The sequence below is a fragment of the Gavialis gangeticus genome, unplaced genomic scaffold (assembly GCF_001723915.1).
Source record: "Gavialis gangeticus isolate Ggan-Ray unplaced genomic scaffold, GavGan_comp1, whole genome shotgun sequence".
NCBI lineage: Eukaryota > Metazoa > Chordata > Crocodylia > Gavialidae > Gavialis > Gavialis gangeticus.
Genome location: NW_017729034.1, coordinates 58,669,288 through 58,686,172, shown reverse-complemented (window position 1 = coordinate 58,686,172; position 16,885 = coordinate 58,669,288). Strand labels below are relative to the sequence as shown.

Here is a 16,885-nt window from a genome sequence, read left to right as displayed (position 1 = left end):
GAGGTTTATAAATCATGAAAGGTGTGGACTAAGTAAACAGGGAACTGTTGTCCCCCAAATCCCAGAATACCAGAACTAGGGTACACCCACTGAAAGTAGTAGGTGACAGGTTTAAAACTAATGTGAAAATACTTTTTATGCAAATGTAGTTAACTTGTGGAATTCATTGCCACAGGAGATGGTGGAAGCCAATATCATAGACAGGTTCAAAAAAGGACTGGATAAATTCACAGAGGATAGATCTATTAATGGCTACTGAACAGAATGGTTGTAGATGTTTCCTTTGTTATCTCAAACCCAATAAATGGTGGATACCAGGGAGGGTATTGAATTAGCAGGTAGATCACTCTAAGTATATCTAGTTCAGTGCTCTCCCTCTATAGGATCCACATCTGCCACTGTTGGAAATAGGATACTGGGCTTGATGGACCATTGGTCTGACCCAGTATGGTATTTATGTTCTTTTGTTCATACATGTAGCACATGGGCTGCTGGTTGGACAAATAAGATAAAGTCCTTAATGAGTAAGTAAGCTCTCCTTTAATCTTTCCTACATGTTATCAAATATTGTTTGAAAATTAGCTCCATAACTGTTCTGTTATTTTCATTACAACCTTAGAATTGTTCCTAAGATAATATGCAAGAGAACACAGAAGCATTACAAAATTGGGGCAGACAGCAGTATGGGTCATATTGGCCCTAGGGGAATATCTTTAGAGGAAGGAGACCTAAGAAATCCCAAACTTGAGGGCGTAGGAAATGCTATGATGAATAACCACCTCATTCATCCAAAGCGTAAATCTTTATTGTGTCATACAGGTTTTATTATTTACATTTAAATAAGATTGTGTAACACGGCTTCCGAGAATCACTGTGCTCATTCTTTGTAAAGACCAGCCAAGTAGTGAAACAGACATTTCATTTAAGGAAAAATCTCAGCATGTTACACAACTTAATATTAAATGTGCTTGTAACCATACTCATTTCAGCTAACGAAGCCTTACTTATATTTAAACAGACCACTTAGAAAAATGTCAAAGCTTGGGTCTTATATGCAAAATATTTCCATATTTTTCATTAACATTTTTTGCCAAATGGTTAAAAGAAATTTGAAGAGACGTGGTTTTTGAAATAACTGTAGAAAGTTTGGTTATTGAAAACCCATTTTCAATAAGAATTTACACTTCTTTGTGAACAAAAAACATTCAGAAATAATTTCAATAAAAATGCTGGAGAAAACTTTGCAAAAACCAGGAAATGCCAACAATGACCCTCATTTTCACAAATATCTTTTTAAGGGCATTTTTTTCATTAAACAACATTTCAGTGAGGAATATTTTGTTGAGTTCTACTCTTCTGTTTTGATCAGAAAATAGCTGTTTTAGCTGCCCTCCCTACAAGGATCTGACAGCTCATATATCATAGCACCTTCTTTCCTTGCTGTTTAAAACTACCATGTGTCAGGAAACAATGTGCTGAGGAGGAGGGATATTAGTTATTAATCAGGTGTCAGGGTATCCGTTAGTATTTATTCTCCATGTTAGATTACAGAGACTCAGGAAGCTCGTTCGTGTATTGATGTCTGAGAAATTAGGGTTCTTGGGATGAAACAAAATGAGAAAGTCCTACACAGAGGACCAGAATAAAGTCCATGTTACCACTTGAGCCCTTTCACCAGGATTTAAGTGGCCCTTAAATGGTGCAAAAACACTACATGGACCATCTCCAAAGGGCATGAATTTCACTCAATCAAATGAAAGGTACCAGAATCAAGCTTAAAATAACTGATAAAATGTCAGGAATACGGAGTCAAATTCTGGCTAGCCCCTGCTCAGGTGGATGAGGTGAAAGTGTGGAGGGAGTTTCCATCTTCATAGTTTCATAGTTGTTAGGGTCGGAAGGGACCTCAGTAGGTCATCGAGTCTGACCCCCTGCCCTGGGCAGGAAAGAGTGCTGGGGTCAAACGACCCCAGCCAGATGCTTGTCCAGTCTCCTGTTGAAGACCCCCGAGGTAGGGGAGAGCACCACCTCCCTTGGAAGCCCATTCCAGATTCTGGCAACCCTGACTGTGAAGAAGTTCTTTCTAATGTCCAGCCTAAATCTGCTCTCTGTCAGTTTGTGGCCTTTGTTCCAAGGGGTGCCCTGGTAAACAGAGCATCTCCTATGTCTTGCTGCCCCCCCCGCCCCCCGATGAATTTGTAAACAGCCACAAGATCCCGTCTCAGCCTTCTTTTCTGGAGGTTGAAGAGATCTAGGTCCCTCTGTCTCTCCTCGTAGGGCCTTACCTGCAGGCCCCTAACCATACGAATGGCCCTCTTCTGAACCCTCTCGAAGTTATCACATCCCTCTTGAAGTGCAGTACCCAGAACTGGGTGCAGTACTCCAACTGTGGCCTTACCAATGCCACATAGAGAGGAAGTATCACTTCCCTGGACCTGTTCATGATACACCTGCTAATGCATGATACAGCGTGCTTAGCTTTACTGATAACTTCATCACATTGATGGCTCATATTCATCTTGGAGTCAACTATGACTCTGAGATCCCTTTCTGCCGCTGTGCTGCTGAGAAGGTCATCCCCTAGCCTATAGATGTGTTGGTGATCCCTTCTCCCTAGATGCAGCACTTTGCACTTGTCTTTGTTGAACTGCATCCTATTCTTTTCTGCCCACTTTTCCAACCTATCCAGGTCTACCTGGATCTGATCCCTTCCCACTCACATGTTTACTGTAGCCCATAATTTCATATCATCCACGAATTTCGACAGAGTGCTCTCCATGCCCTCATCCAAGTTGCTGATGAAGACACTGAATAGCACAGGTCCAAGGACTGAGCCTTGGAAGACCCCACTGCCCACATTTTTCCAAGTCAATACCAACCCATCCACCACCACTCTCTGGGTGCACTCCTTAAGCCAATTTGCCACCCACCTGACCGTGTAATCATCTATGTCACAGCCACTCAGTTTGTTTATGGGAATAGGGTGAGATACTGTATCAAAGGCCTTCTTAAAATCCAAATAGATGACATCTACCTCGACTCCTGCATCTAAGCATTTTCTGATCTGGTCATAATCACACATGTGATCCTTGTTAACTTTTCAAAGGTTTTCCCAAGGATAGAGGTGAGACTAACTGGCCTATAATTACCAGTTCTGTGCGAGTAGGCAGCTATTCGATCCGGCTTCGGATCCGGCCGCTTTGGATGCCAGCACTCTGAGCCAGAAGTCCAGACTGGGTTTCTGCCTCGATCCGGCCAAAGGGCTCCGAAGCTTCAGAGCTGCCTTGGAGATCCGGCCATAGGGTATAATGGGGAATCAATCAAATATCTATAACTTTGTTGGTTTTTGTCTGATTTGGATAAAACTTGCAGGGGTAGTAGCCCCTCTGAAGAGCATGAAGTCTGCCTAGTTTCAAGGATATCAGTGAAGGGGTTCGGGGGAAACTGCACCCCAAATTCTTGAAAGCAAAACTCATGTCACATGTACATGTTATATCACAGGGGGGTGAAAACTGCAGGTCTGATGTCCCCTGCTTAGGCCACAAAGTCTGCCAAGTTTCAAGGTAATAGGTGTGGGGGTTAGAGGAAAACTACACACCAAATCCTTGAAAGCAAAACCCATGTCACGTCTATGTGTTAAGCCACAGTGGCATCAAAAATGTAGAGATGGTAGCTCCTCATGAGGCCACAAAGCATGCCAAGTTTCAAGGTGATAGAAGCAAGGGTTTGGGGTAAACTACACCTCAAGCTGCAGAGAAGCAAAACTCATGACCTGGGTGACACTGTGTGTGTTAAAGCATAGCAGGGTGAAAGCTGCAGGGGTAGTGGCCCCTGCTGCAGCTATGAAGCCTGCCAGCTGTCAAGGAGATTGGTACAGGGGGGTTCTGGGTCCCTGCACCCCTACCTGCTGACAGGGAAAACTCATGACATGGGTGCTTGTGCAACTGTGTCTGTCTTGAGGCACGGGGGAGGGGGGACTACTGCAGGCCTGGCTGCTAAGCTACTGTGTTACCAGCTACCAGTTAATCATGATTTCACTCAGGGACCAGCTCAATACACAGTACCTAGCTACTGCATAATGAGTTAACGAGCATGGATTAACACCTACAAAACCACAGACTAAGGAGAGGAATTAATCAATACAGACAATCAACTGCCCCAAGACAGAGACAGTCAGTTGCACAAGCACCCATGTCATGAGTTTTGCCTGTCAGCAGCCAGAGGTGCAGGGCCCCAGAAGCCAGACTCCCCCTGCACCTATCTCCTTCATGGCCTCACCAGGGATACCACCCCTGCAATTTTTACCCCCCTGCAGTGTAACACATAGACGTGACATGAGTTTTGCTTTCAAGAATTTGGGGTGCAGTTCCCCCCGAACCCCTGCACTGATCTTCTTGACACTTAGAAGGCTTCATGCTCTCAGCAGAGGCTACCATCCCTGCAACTTTCATCCAAAGCAGACAAAAAACAACAAAGTTATAGATATTTAATTGATTCTCCATTATACCCCATGGCTGGATCTCCGAAGCGGCTCTGAAGTTTTCCGAAGCTTTTCCCCCACCCCTCCCAGGAGAGCACCAGAGGTTGTTGCCCTGTGGTCACCCTCCCATAGGCATGTTACTGATACAAGGGTCCCATCTTGTTCCTATAGAAATGGGAGGTTTGCAACTGACTGCTATGGAACAGCATCGAGCCCTAATATCTGTAGTGAGACAATATTGGCCTAATACTGCAAATGTTGCTCAGAGGACAATGAAAGCTGAGGGATTTTGCCTAAATAAGCACTGCAAAATTTGAGCCCTAATGGGCACAGGCACAATCCTGCTTCCACTAAAATCAATGGTGGCTTTGACTTCAGTGATGCCAGATCAGGCTCCGTTTGTAGGAAAATTCAGGCTAATTTTTACCATAAGCTTTTACATTGTGGTTCATATCGAAACTATCATTCTCCAGCTGTGGGTGTTCATTCCCTGTGACTCTGGCTTCTGTTATTCAGGAAAATATAAAGAATGATAGATGGACAGAAGCATCTACACATCACTTTGCACTTAAGGAAGAAAAAGTATATTCTAATAGCCATCAATAATAATGGCACGTGATAATGTGCCGTACTAAAAGAAAACCGATCCAATCAGAGCTTAATCGTTTAGAAATAAATAATGTCTTTTTTGTCAAATGCACTTTAATGTTAGGGCCCAATCTTGTCAGGTGCTGAGTGTTTCCTGAGAGGCTGCGTTCAATGGGAGTTGAAGCACCTCATTGCTTTGCAGGATCAACCCTTAACACAGGTTTCTGCTTTAAAAATAGCATGAAGCTTTCTCCCCTTTTAGGTTTGTTTTTGTTTTTAAGCAAGTGCCAATTAGACAGATTTTAAATAAGGCTGAAGCACTTTTTGTTCAAATGAGAAAATTTTAGTCCCTTGAAGTGTAATGGATTTTAAATAGAAAATCTCTCCTGCTGTGCATTGATCAGCTATTGATTGGTGAGGGTTTGAACTAAATTATCACTGCCAAATAAAAGGCCTTCAGGATGAAGGAACTGAGCTGAGCAGAGAGTTATATGAAAAGTAAGCCAAGCCTTTGTGGTGGGATCGAAAGACCCTGGTCACTCTTGAGGGAAAAAAATGTTAATTGAAAAATTCCTTAAATAGGTAACAGCTCTGAAAGTCTGCTTTACATAAAAGGTATGAAATCACAATCAGCCGATAGGAGAGAAAAGGATCCTGCAATTCAAGTGGGAGTTTTCTCTCTAATGGTGCTGATTAATTTCCCATTCATGGATGACATGGAGTGATGGAAATGAGTCCTTTCAGAAGAAAGGGCTAATGACAACTGGACCAGTGGGCACTGGGGGAAGTTTGAATTAATTGGCTCCTTGACACAGAAAGTTAAAACAAAAGAACTTCCTATTGGGTGGAAAGATTTATCCTAGATCTAGCAGGAAAACAAATATATGAGCTTGATTAGGCTTCAAAAGCCTAGCCCATTTTTAATTTAAACTTTTAGATCACTGTCCCAAAACTTTATAAAATGGGCAGTGCAAAATACCTAAAATATGTTGACTGCATACCAAAAGCTATTAATAAAAATAAATGTTCCCAAACAATCCTTTTCCTTTTCAGTCTGGAAATGAAAACTTAGTGCAATGATTTATTTTCAAAGGTGAATGCCTCACATCAGGAGTTCCCAAATTTGGGAGCTTAAATCCAGAGACTGATTTACAGAAGCGAATGGGCACTGGCAGGTCCCACTGACATCAGGGAAGGCTATCTCAGCACCTCTGAAAATCTGGATGGAGCTTTTTACATACCCAACTTCAGAAATTCATGGTAAAGGGTTTAGACCACACATGAGCCAGATCAAGAAAAAAATGAAAATGGTCTGATTACAATGTGCAAGTGTCTTCACAGAAAAAAGTACTAAATATTAAAAGGTTTTTTAACCCAGTGGAGAATGACATAGCAAGAACCCACAGATGAAAGCTGAAGCCAGGCAAATTGAAATAAAAAATAATTCCTTTTTTTAACACCAATGATGATCAGTCATTGAAATAAATTTCCTAGGGAAGTGGTGGATTCTCTGTTTTTTAAGGTCTTCTGATCAAGATTGGAGGCCTTTATAGAAGATATGGTATAGGCAAGCTAGTTATCGGGCTCTGTGCATATAGAACTGGGTGAAACTCTGTGGCCTGTGATAATAGAGAATGTTCAGACTAAATCTTTTAATGGTCCATTCTTGCCTTAACCTCTATCCAGGAGAAGAGGAGGTTTGTAACTTCTTCTCCTTAGCAGAATCTACAAAGCCAGGGCCCTCTACACTCCTAATGCCACTCTTAATGCATGGCAGTTATCAGCAGCCACTTGAAGCCACATGCTAGATTTTTTGTAAAGGTCTTGATACTGAACTATTGAGAACTTTGCCCTTGAACTCAATGGGAGCAGGATCAAATCCTTTAAATCAGTAAAAATCATTGCAGAGTATGTTTCCCCCCAGGTCAACTGCACCAAGATAGTTGCATCGTCCACTGGACCCCCTCACATTTTGCTCCCTGCACTGCCCAGCTCACCTGCAGCGAGTTAGGGTGCATTCAATAATGCAAATTTCTCTGTTGTTGGTCCTCAGGTAATGTGCTTAAGGATGAAATAGTATTTATTTAATAAATACCATGTTTATTAGTTGATCAAAGAAAAAGGTAGTTAATAGGGTCATTAACTATATGTTTTTGGTGTGTCAGATGGTTCTTAGAAATGCATTTTTAAAAACTATTGTATGTAAGTAACTGGTTTCTATCAGATAGTAGTTAATCTCTGAGGAGTGTGTTTCTAAGTGCTGTAGATATTTACTTACTATATAGCAACTACTGTATTAAAATTAAAGTCTTGATCCTATCCCCACTAAAGTTAATTGAAATCCATCAATCTGTTTAAATTAATCCTGGATCAGGTCCTTGAAAATGGTCATAGGTTTAGAACATAGGCGACTGGTAGGGGAGGTATGGGGGGGTCATGTGCCAAAATACCTCAGTGACTCAGGTTCACATTTACAGAGTTTTTGAATATCTGTATTCCAGGTTTGAATTTCACCTGTTAGCCAAGTACTTGGGGAATATATATGTATATGTATATAGATTTAAATTTGAAATTCCCTTCCATCCCCCAAAACTTCAGGTCTGCTTGGATCCAGAAATCAGGCTAAAGTCTAACTCTAATCACAACTCAATTGTATATTTTGTTGGGACCTTAAAGGATTTATTTCCAGTATGACAACTTGACTTGTTTCAATGCTCTATACTGGACTACTGTTTGGTTAAATTTCCATGCATCTAGTTTCTATGAATGTTAAAATGTTAGTTCAGTTTTTGAGCTGAGCTTTTGGTCCAAGGAGATTTAATAAAGGTAAGTAATAACATTTTGATCCAATAGGATAAAACAGGATAAAACAGAGATGATTTAATACAATAGTCATTTATCCATTATAAACTTGCTGGAAAACTGTCTCAGATGATGGCCAGTGTAAGATTCTTCAGAAAATTTAAATTTTCCATAAACCCAAAATTTTCTTGTTACACCATGAAGGGACAGCCTGACCTTTGCTAATAGTCAGTTTTATGACCACAACTTTCTCCAATTTGTTCCAAACTGGCTTGTTCATGGTTAAGATATTTACTTCCATATATACCTTTTTTTTTCAATTTTACTGAAGTTTACTTAATAATATTCTATAGCTGTGAGTTCCATAGACTAACTACATGTGCTTTACCCAAACACAAGTTATTGAGCTTAAATACAGAGGTTACTGGCTAAAACTTAGTTGTTTGGGAGAAATAGGGTGCCTGAGTAAGTGATTCAGTTGTCCCACCTGGCCTGAAGCTCTGTGAACTTAAAAATCATTGGGTGCATCTACACATGAAATTAATGCAATGCAATAAACTAGCACATATAGTGCCAGAGTTTATTGCTCCCAAGCGCCACATTTACATGTGCATGAGTGACCACAGCACATTGAGCTGGGTTGGAGCAGCACCAGCTGGCAGGGGGCTCAGGGTATCAGCCTGCCAGCCTGGGGCTGCTCAAACCCAGCTTAACATGCTGCAGAAGGGCTGGCTGGGACATGAGGGTGCTTCAGTGCAGGGCTAGCGATCAAGCAGTTAATAAGTTTCCTGTGGCTTAATGGGGCTGCACATGTAGACACTGAAACTTTACTGCAGAGCTAATTAGGCAGTTCCGCAGTAAATGTCTTGTGTAGATTCACCCTGCATGTAGCACAAAGAAGCATGCCTTTTCATTCATTTTAAGTTTGTTGCCTTTTAATTTGTGAATCCTCTTCCTAATATACTGTGAGAAAAGGGATAAACGTTTAAACCACAATCTGGTCTTCTCTCCTGTTGAAGTCAGTAGTTTACACCCATTTCTACTGGATAATTCAAGAATAAACTAAAGTGGCCACATCTTGGTAATATTAAATCAAAAAGAATTGATTGATTTTAAAGGGAGTAGGCACTGATGTTTATGAGTCTGACAGCACAAAATATACCATGGAAAAAGAAAAGTTTGCTCAGGGAAGCACTGAGAATACTTTTCTCCTTTGTCATCCCTAAAATATCTGCTCAAGCTTTGCCCATAAAGGTGTACCTCTCCAATGTGCAGATTAATAAATTAACTGGTTAATATATCTCTAATTTATCCCTGATATATACATATAATAAACTCCACATCCTTAGTGATGTTGAGGAACAATTTTAGAACCTCCTAGATGCCATACAAGAATGCCTCACAATCGAAAACTAATATTTCAGATTATGTTTGGCATTGTGGTTACAGGACCTGGTTTTAAGGCTGTATAAGTAGACAGATCTAGTCCTCCTCCTTGCCCATCCCCTTAACCAGTGAAGGCTCTGGGACAATACCGATAGCACAGAGGATGGGATTCCATACGATTCAAGAGCCAGAGTCTCAAGAAAGACTGACTACATGATAAAAGGAGTAGTCTGAGTCCTTGGATAGGGGACAAGGTTCAAAAGACCAGATAAGAAGCTATATTGATACTCTGAATAATTAAGGGTTAATCAAAGTTACGTTAGGTACCAAGGCATGCTTATATCATGCATGAGGACATGTGCGAATCATGTACAAGTGGCACCACCAGACAATTTAGTTATGAGATAAAGGGATGCAAAGAAGTTGCCCCATGCACGAGCACATGGTTAATGGAGGAAAGGCAGTGCTACTTAGCTGCCCTGACTGGCTTCCCAGACACATTGAAACTCCTTTTTTCTCTTTGAGGAGTAGGGGAGTCCATTGGAACCTTTCAGAGCCCTAAGGGTCCCCTATATTTTATGCATCAAAGATTAACATCATGTGTACCAAACTGTCAAGCCTTGGAGCCTGCTGTCTGCCTTCCATGCTAGGCAAATACTGTGTTTTCTTGCATATAATTCACCCCAGAATAAAATACATGCCTTGATTTGCTTCCAGGCACAATTTAGCACATCCCCAACCCCCTGCCCCCCTATACCTCTCTGGCCCTAGTACTCTGGGACCCTGTAGCTGCAAGTGAAAAAAGACTGTGGGCAGTGGCCAAATCATGGAGGTCACAAGGTTGCCTCCATGGAGGCCCAGTCCTGATGTTCTGCCCCCTGCCACCCCAACCCACCAGAGGTGAGCTGCCTACACAGGCTCCTGATCGGGGGGGGGGGTCATGCTGGGGTCTGGGTGGCAGAGTGCCTGGATCTAGCCACTGAAATGTCACTCAATGAAATGTCAGGCTCTGTGGGGCTATCCCTGAGCACAAGTATGGGGGCATGGGGTTCTCTGCCTGGATGTGTGGCCTGGGTCAGGCTCTGAAGCTGACATACAGCCAGAGGCAGAAGGTGGGGCTAGGGAGAGGGTTTACACTGGCTCAGCTCAGAGAAAGCTTGGGGTGGGGCCTGCTGGATACTTGGCTGGAGCAGCCAAGCACAGGCCGAGTGCAAGTGCACTTCCCTGTAAGGAAGGGGTCCAGGGGGGCATGAAGGAGGCTAGGATGCTGGCATTCAGTGACCTAACTTGAATCAATAGGGCAGGGGTAACGTCCCGCATATGACCCACTGACAGATTTGACCTGACCCATAGGTGGCTGGCCGCCAAGTCACTGGATCTGGCCTACAGATGACCAGCAGCTCCATCTGCTGCATGGTGCTGGGCGGGTGGGCAGGATTGCTTCCACCCGGGAGCATCCAGCACCAGCTATGGAGCTGGGTGAGGCTTCCACTGCAGCAGGCTGCCAGCAGCATCAGCTGTGAACACCATGGGTAGGTTCAGAAGCCCAGACACAAACCTGCTGATGGTATCCACTGCTGATCCACCACCCTCCCAGCGTGATGGAAGCTCCCACCCAGAGCCCCAACCCAGAACCTGCCAGCAGCATCAGCCATGGACTCAGGTAGGAGCTGCTGCCATGCCAGGCGAGCAGCAGTGTCTCTCTCTGTCTTTCTCTCCATTTCTCTCCTGCTCTTTCCCTCCCTCCCCTTCCTTTCTTCACTCCCTCCCCCTCCTTTCAGAACCCTGCCAAAGCTGTAGTTCACTAGGAGCCCCAACACTCAGCTGTGGACCCAGTTTATTTGTTAAGTGGCCCTCTAGCCGAAATAATTGCCCACCCCTGTGATAGGAGATCTGGTACAGAAATTCAATTCATCAGTCTAATCTAAATCAATGAGGTATCAGGACACATCAATCCAGGTCTTAGATTGGGTTCTGCCATTTTTAGACTGGTTTACATGCGCTGAACTTCTATCCTTTTATGGGTTTAGATCAATTTCTGATCACTTAGATAGACCGGTTTATGTGTAATGTCTGTACCTGACCTATGAGTCATATCCAGATTTTACTTTCACTTTTGCTTGTTAACCAACAGAAACTGCTCTTACTGTATTTCTTGCATATAATGTGCACTACAATTTCCACAAGCTAGTTTTAGGGAAAAGTGCATGTATGTGAGAAATACGGTAACTGAAAGATTGCAGGCAGTCTGCCCCCAATCAAAGACTATAATTTAGCTCTATTTTGTTGATGCCTCACAATAATCCCTTGAGATAAAAATGAATAACTCTTTCTACAGATGTGGAAATAGAGTCATGGGGTGAATAACTCCTCCAAGGTCAGTGCTGCAACCAAAACTAAAACCACGGCCTCCTAATTTTCTTCCCATAGTGTTCTAACCACCAGGCAATGCTACCTTTCTAGGATCAGTTTATGAAACATTTTACACTAATCCCTTGCACAAAATATGCTGATGTTTTGGAAACGGCTATGAGAACATACTTTTTGTTTTTGAAAAATGAGATAGGATACTTTGACATTTCTCACCCAAAAGGAGCTTTATTTAATTCAGTCCAAACTTTTGGATCCACTCAATACAAAATTAATCTCCCAAACAAGCACAAAATCCACCCTGAAAAGGAGTCTACATTACTTTCTTAAGCATATTGTTCAATTCCATTCCTTAATGGTTTTATTGAATTAAACCAAATGCACTGTGCAGTGTACATAAGAGAGGTCATTCTGGCCTTTAAGGGAGCTGCATTATTTACATCAGCATTTCCTCCTGAGCCCTGAGGATGTCATAAAGATGGAAACTATAAGCTAAATGTCCTAAACTGAATAGATGGAAGATGAAAGGTGACCAAATATGCTCAAGTCAACAGTAAACAGAGCATGTGTAAGTGAAAACAAACGCCTTGGCACAAGAGTGTAAAAGATAATTCAGTCATTTGAATATGAGACTTTCAAAATGTCCTGTTTGGGATTGGCTAGCTTATTAATTATTTAAACATAAATCAAATCAACAAAATATTTAACATATGTTCTTTGAAATTTACTTAAATGTTGAATCACACAGGATCGATGTGGCCCAGTTGCTAAAGTGGGAGGGAGGGGGAGTGTTGAGGGTGACTGAGTAAGTAAAACATAACCTGAAGGTGGTCGATTTAATGCTGTGTTAGAGGCCTGAACTTTCAATTCCCAAAGGGAAAGAATGATTAATGCCACTACCAAATGTATACCCATACCTGACCCTGATCTCATCAAATCCTGCTGCCACCATCTGCTGTTTTTAATTCCTCTGCAATATTTGTATTTGCTACCTCCCTCCTACAAAGGGAGGGAGAAAAATGTTCTCTGCTTATGAATGGTGTGATCTGGTTGTACTGGCTGAACACTGGCCAGGAGGCATCTGTTGCTTATAGTCCTGACAGCATCTGCTACTATTTCTCACTTTTCCCAGCATGCTGTGAGATATGGTTTCTCCCAAAGGTGGCCTTTGTATGCACCATTGTCAATTCCATCATTGTCTGCCACAGCCTGTTCCCACGATGCAGTGGTAGTTATTACCACACTGCAGAACCTTTCTTGCTGGCTATCTGTAATCTAAGATATTGTGTGATTGAGTTATGCAGTTAACCCTTTTCCTATGCATCAAACTATTAAAATAAAAGAAATGGGCTAAACCATTTTGGAAAGAAAATCTTCAGAGCTTACAACCAGTGGGAAACTGAAACATTGTTTTTGCTTTTAAAATATTGACAGTTTGGCATTAGTACAGTCCACGTCCAAAAAAAAAAAAAGACAGACAAAAAGCAAAAATGTTCTAACTAGCAGTTTTAATTCCTTTAAATACTATAAAGGATGCATTGTTTTTCTCTTGATTCCTGATACGGCTATTAAGCATTGTAACCAAATGTGTGTGAATGCTATTATTTATGTGTCTGATCTTTAAATACCCTCTGCTAGTGGGATACAGACTGAGGCTTCTGATGGACATAGGCGTCCCAAGCTGTCATCTTGCCTTGTCCTTCTGTCAAACAGTTAGTGTGTCAAGCGCTTCTCCTGGGAACTTTTAGAGTAAGAGACTGTAAGCACAGAAAGGCCTGGTCTCCAGAGAGCTACTTTTAACTCACGACAATATCCTTGGTGTCAGCTCAGAATAGCCCACTATGGGGCAGGAAGAAAGAAAGCACAACAGATGTTACTAGTAAAACCATGTTTACAATTCTGTAAAGTTATTGCCCTTATGCACCTTCAGACCACAACCTGCTTAAAAGATGACCAGTTCCTAGAAGTTGAATTTTAATCAGTTCTGTGGATATAAATCTCAGTACATGGAACTGACAGTTAAATACCCAGCACAACATTTGTATGGCTATGCCCCTCCCATTCACACCACTTCATTTTTATAGCCTATCCTTTGAAGTGACATATCACAGCTTCAAAAATTATTTCTCCTTAAAACTGGCAGTATGTGACAGTGATGCTTCTCTTTAACAAATTTTGTCCTATACCCTCTATCCCCCTTTTTGTGGAGTCTGATTGTGGGCCACCTACACTAACAGTCACACCTTGTCTTACTGATGCCCCCAAAAGCTTCAGTTAAAACTACTTATACAGTTACGCATGACTCAGGAAAAGCAAACTAACTACACTGCAAGCATGCTAATTGCTCGGGTGAGTTTCCCTGCTCTCCAAGAAGCCTTCAAAGGATAGCCAGGAGCATATTTAAAACACTGCAGAAGCACAAAAAGTACAGGAGTTGTAAATATAAAATATAAATATTTGTAATCATAGATAGATAATCTTATATTTAGAATCTTATCTAAATTTCTTGTATGTTCCTATAATCTTATAATTACACATACACACACACACGTGTGTGTGCAGTGGGGCAAGGAGAGTGGGGAAAAGGGGATGCAGCCCCAGGGCCTATGTCCTCTGCTAGTGCAGCCCAAGAAGTGTGCAGCTCCCAGTCACTTAGAAGTTAGACAGCTCTGCTATATATAATTAAACTCTCTGGGAACTTTCACTGTGACACAGAGCCTGTATGTTTTGTTACCTGGATTTTTGCTACCAGGAGCACCCTGGGTATGAGACCAGCAAGGTATAGGGAGCTGAGTAAACCACAAGGCAGCACAGAAGCCTAGGAGTTGAACCTCTGTGCATCACTGACCTGAGGCCACGTCCCAAAATCCATAAGGGCTCACAAGTTCCAAGCAACAGAATACCCTGATATTAACCAAAGCAGGCGTGTGAAAAACTCATGAGGATAAAGCAATGGTGTTTCCAATATAGTGATGTAAAAACACCTTAAAATCTAGAGGTGAAAAGTGCTAAGATCAACCCAATCAGGAGGAAAACTTACTCTCAACAGATTTCTTGAGATGAGTCAGGATATCCAAATAACCTCAGCTAGTGGGCTAAAATGAAAGATTCCTCTGGAGTTTTTTTGTTTAGGTCCAACTGCTAACAACCTGTCATATTTTTCTAAAATGATGGCTCACTGAGGCAACACCTAGTACCTTCAATCTATTTACATTGTACTATGGAATAATATCCTGGGGTGTTGTATTAACAGGTTTTTTTTTTTAATGGAGTCTAATCATTTTTTTCTAAAAGTTTTTTATGCAGCGAAGCAAAACGACAGATGAAAACTGCTATGCAAAAGGCTTGTTCAATTATTGAATTCTCCTATAGAATAGAATAGAATAGAATAGAATAGATGGGTCAGATTCAGACGTAGTGAAAGGAGATATATCAACACTGATTTCAATGGAGAGATAGAGACTCCCAACTGGCTTGACTTTGGCCCAAGCAGTGGTAGTAAGATCAGCTGAATGATATTTTGCTAACTCCACCCTGGACTAATAATCTGGGCATAATGTGCCAGATCCTGCTATCCTTCCTTACTTCTAGTAGCTCTTCAGTAGCTCCTCTAAAACTGTTCGTGCAGCAGATGGCAGGCAGAATCTGTCCCTGTGAGGATAACAATAGGTCCAATCCACAGAAACATTTAAACACATAATTAACTTTGAGCATGTCAGTAGTTTCACTGAAATCAATGGGGCTATTTGCCTCCTTTAAATTAAGCACATGCATAAATGTATTGCTGGAGAGGGGCCCATAAGATAATATTGTACACTAAGCTTCAATTTAATATTTTTTTTGTTTTGTTTGGCAGTAGACACACGTTTAGGCAAGATCCTGTTATCAGGGATCAGACCATGGTTTCAGTGCAATTTGGACAAAGATCTGCAATTTTTTCTTCTCATTCTGACACTGTTTTGAGCAACTTTGTGCTGTAGTTGGACAAAAATCCTACAGACGTGTGCAGGCAGCCCTCGATTACAAATGTGACCGGGAGGCTGTTTTAGATCAAGCATTGTGTGGAAAAGAAAAGGATGTACAAAGAGCTTTTAGCAAAATTGTTAAGGCTTCAATCCTACAAAAGTGAAATTAACATAAAACTAAAATCGAGGCATTTATTTACATCAGAAAGTTAGCTGAGCCACACACACAGAAAGGGAAGGCTGACCATTGTGGTTCAAGGCAAAGTGTTACATTTTGCCCAGGGTCAGTCTAGGAAAGAGAATTTGTACGAAGGGCAATGAAAGATCACAAAACCAATTCAACAGTCGTCTTTTTTTGCTGTAGAAGTCAGCCCTGTTACTCAAAGTGAACATGCTCATGCAGTGTCTCTCTCTCTCTCTCTGCCTCACTAACAGGAAACTTTAACCTGATCGTGTGCCGTTGCTTTTTTTTTTCCTTCCCCAACTAGGGAATTTTCACAAAACAATGCTGGGTGTCAGGCATTGTTAGAAAGCCAACGCACGGCTTAGCAGAATAAAAACCCACTCTTTGGGATTGAGTGAGTTAAGGTCCCTTGGCAGCTTTCTTTACCCTCTTCGAACTTTTTATTCTTCTTCCTCTGTTTCCTGCTAAGGATGCAGCATGTGGTCTTCATCAGACCTGGCCTCAGGTCCTTACCACTGCAGTGACCCTTCTTTGTCATTCCTTTGCATTTTTAATTGTGCTGATTTCTCTCCCCCCAGCTCCCTCCCCACACACACTTCCACCCACCCCCCCCCATCAACACCACCCCTTTCAGAAGTCGAGGTGGGGGAGGGAGTTTCTCTCTAGGTTGTTGTTTTTCCCAGGGCTTCCCCGGCAACAACTCAAACATGGTCTCAGCCAATCAGAAAGGTTTTCAAAGGTCAGGTTGAATCAGGAAAGGAGGGGGTGGGGCTCATGCATTGTGCTCTATGGCAGGTGACCACTATATGAGAACAAAGAGTGGGTCAGGGCTGGAGCCAGATCCCTTTTCTCAGGCCCATGTTCTCCACTCCTCACAATCTGTCTAAATTTAACTTGCCATTGAGGGCCTCGGCTGCAGAAAACAGCTTTATGTCGACTAATCCAGGCAGAAGTAAGGGTAGACACAGAGACAGGTTTGAAGGCGGAGACAGTGCTATTCTGCCTCTTTTTTTTAACTCTGCCCCTCTGCCTCCAGTGAAAAGTTTTCTGAACAAAAAAAAAAAAAAAAAAAATTGGGGACAAGATTAATCAGCCCGTGGAGCTGAAACA

General features: G+C 42.1%; 1 long non-coding RNA gene across 1 annotated transcript in view; it reads left to right on the top strand.

Moving 5' to 3' along the window:
- The first annotated feature begins 362 nt into the window (after window positions 1–362).
- LOC109304354 overlaps window positions 363–16,885 on the top strand; it is an 18,960-nt gene continuing 2,437 nt past the window's right edge. The window contains exons 1-2 of the long non-coding RNA XR_002099371.1: window positions 363–450; window positions 8,717–8,719. This is a non-coding gene — a long non-coding RNA (uncharacterized LOC109304354). The remainder of the gene's footprint in view (window positions 451–8,716; window positions 8,720–16,885) is intronic.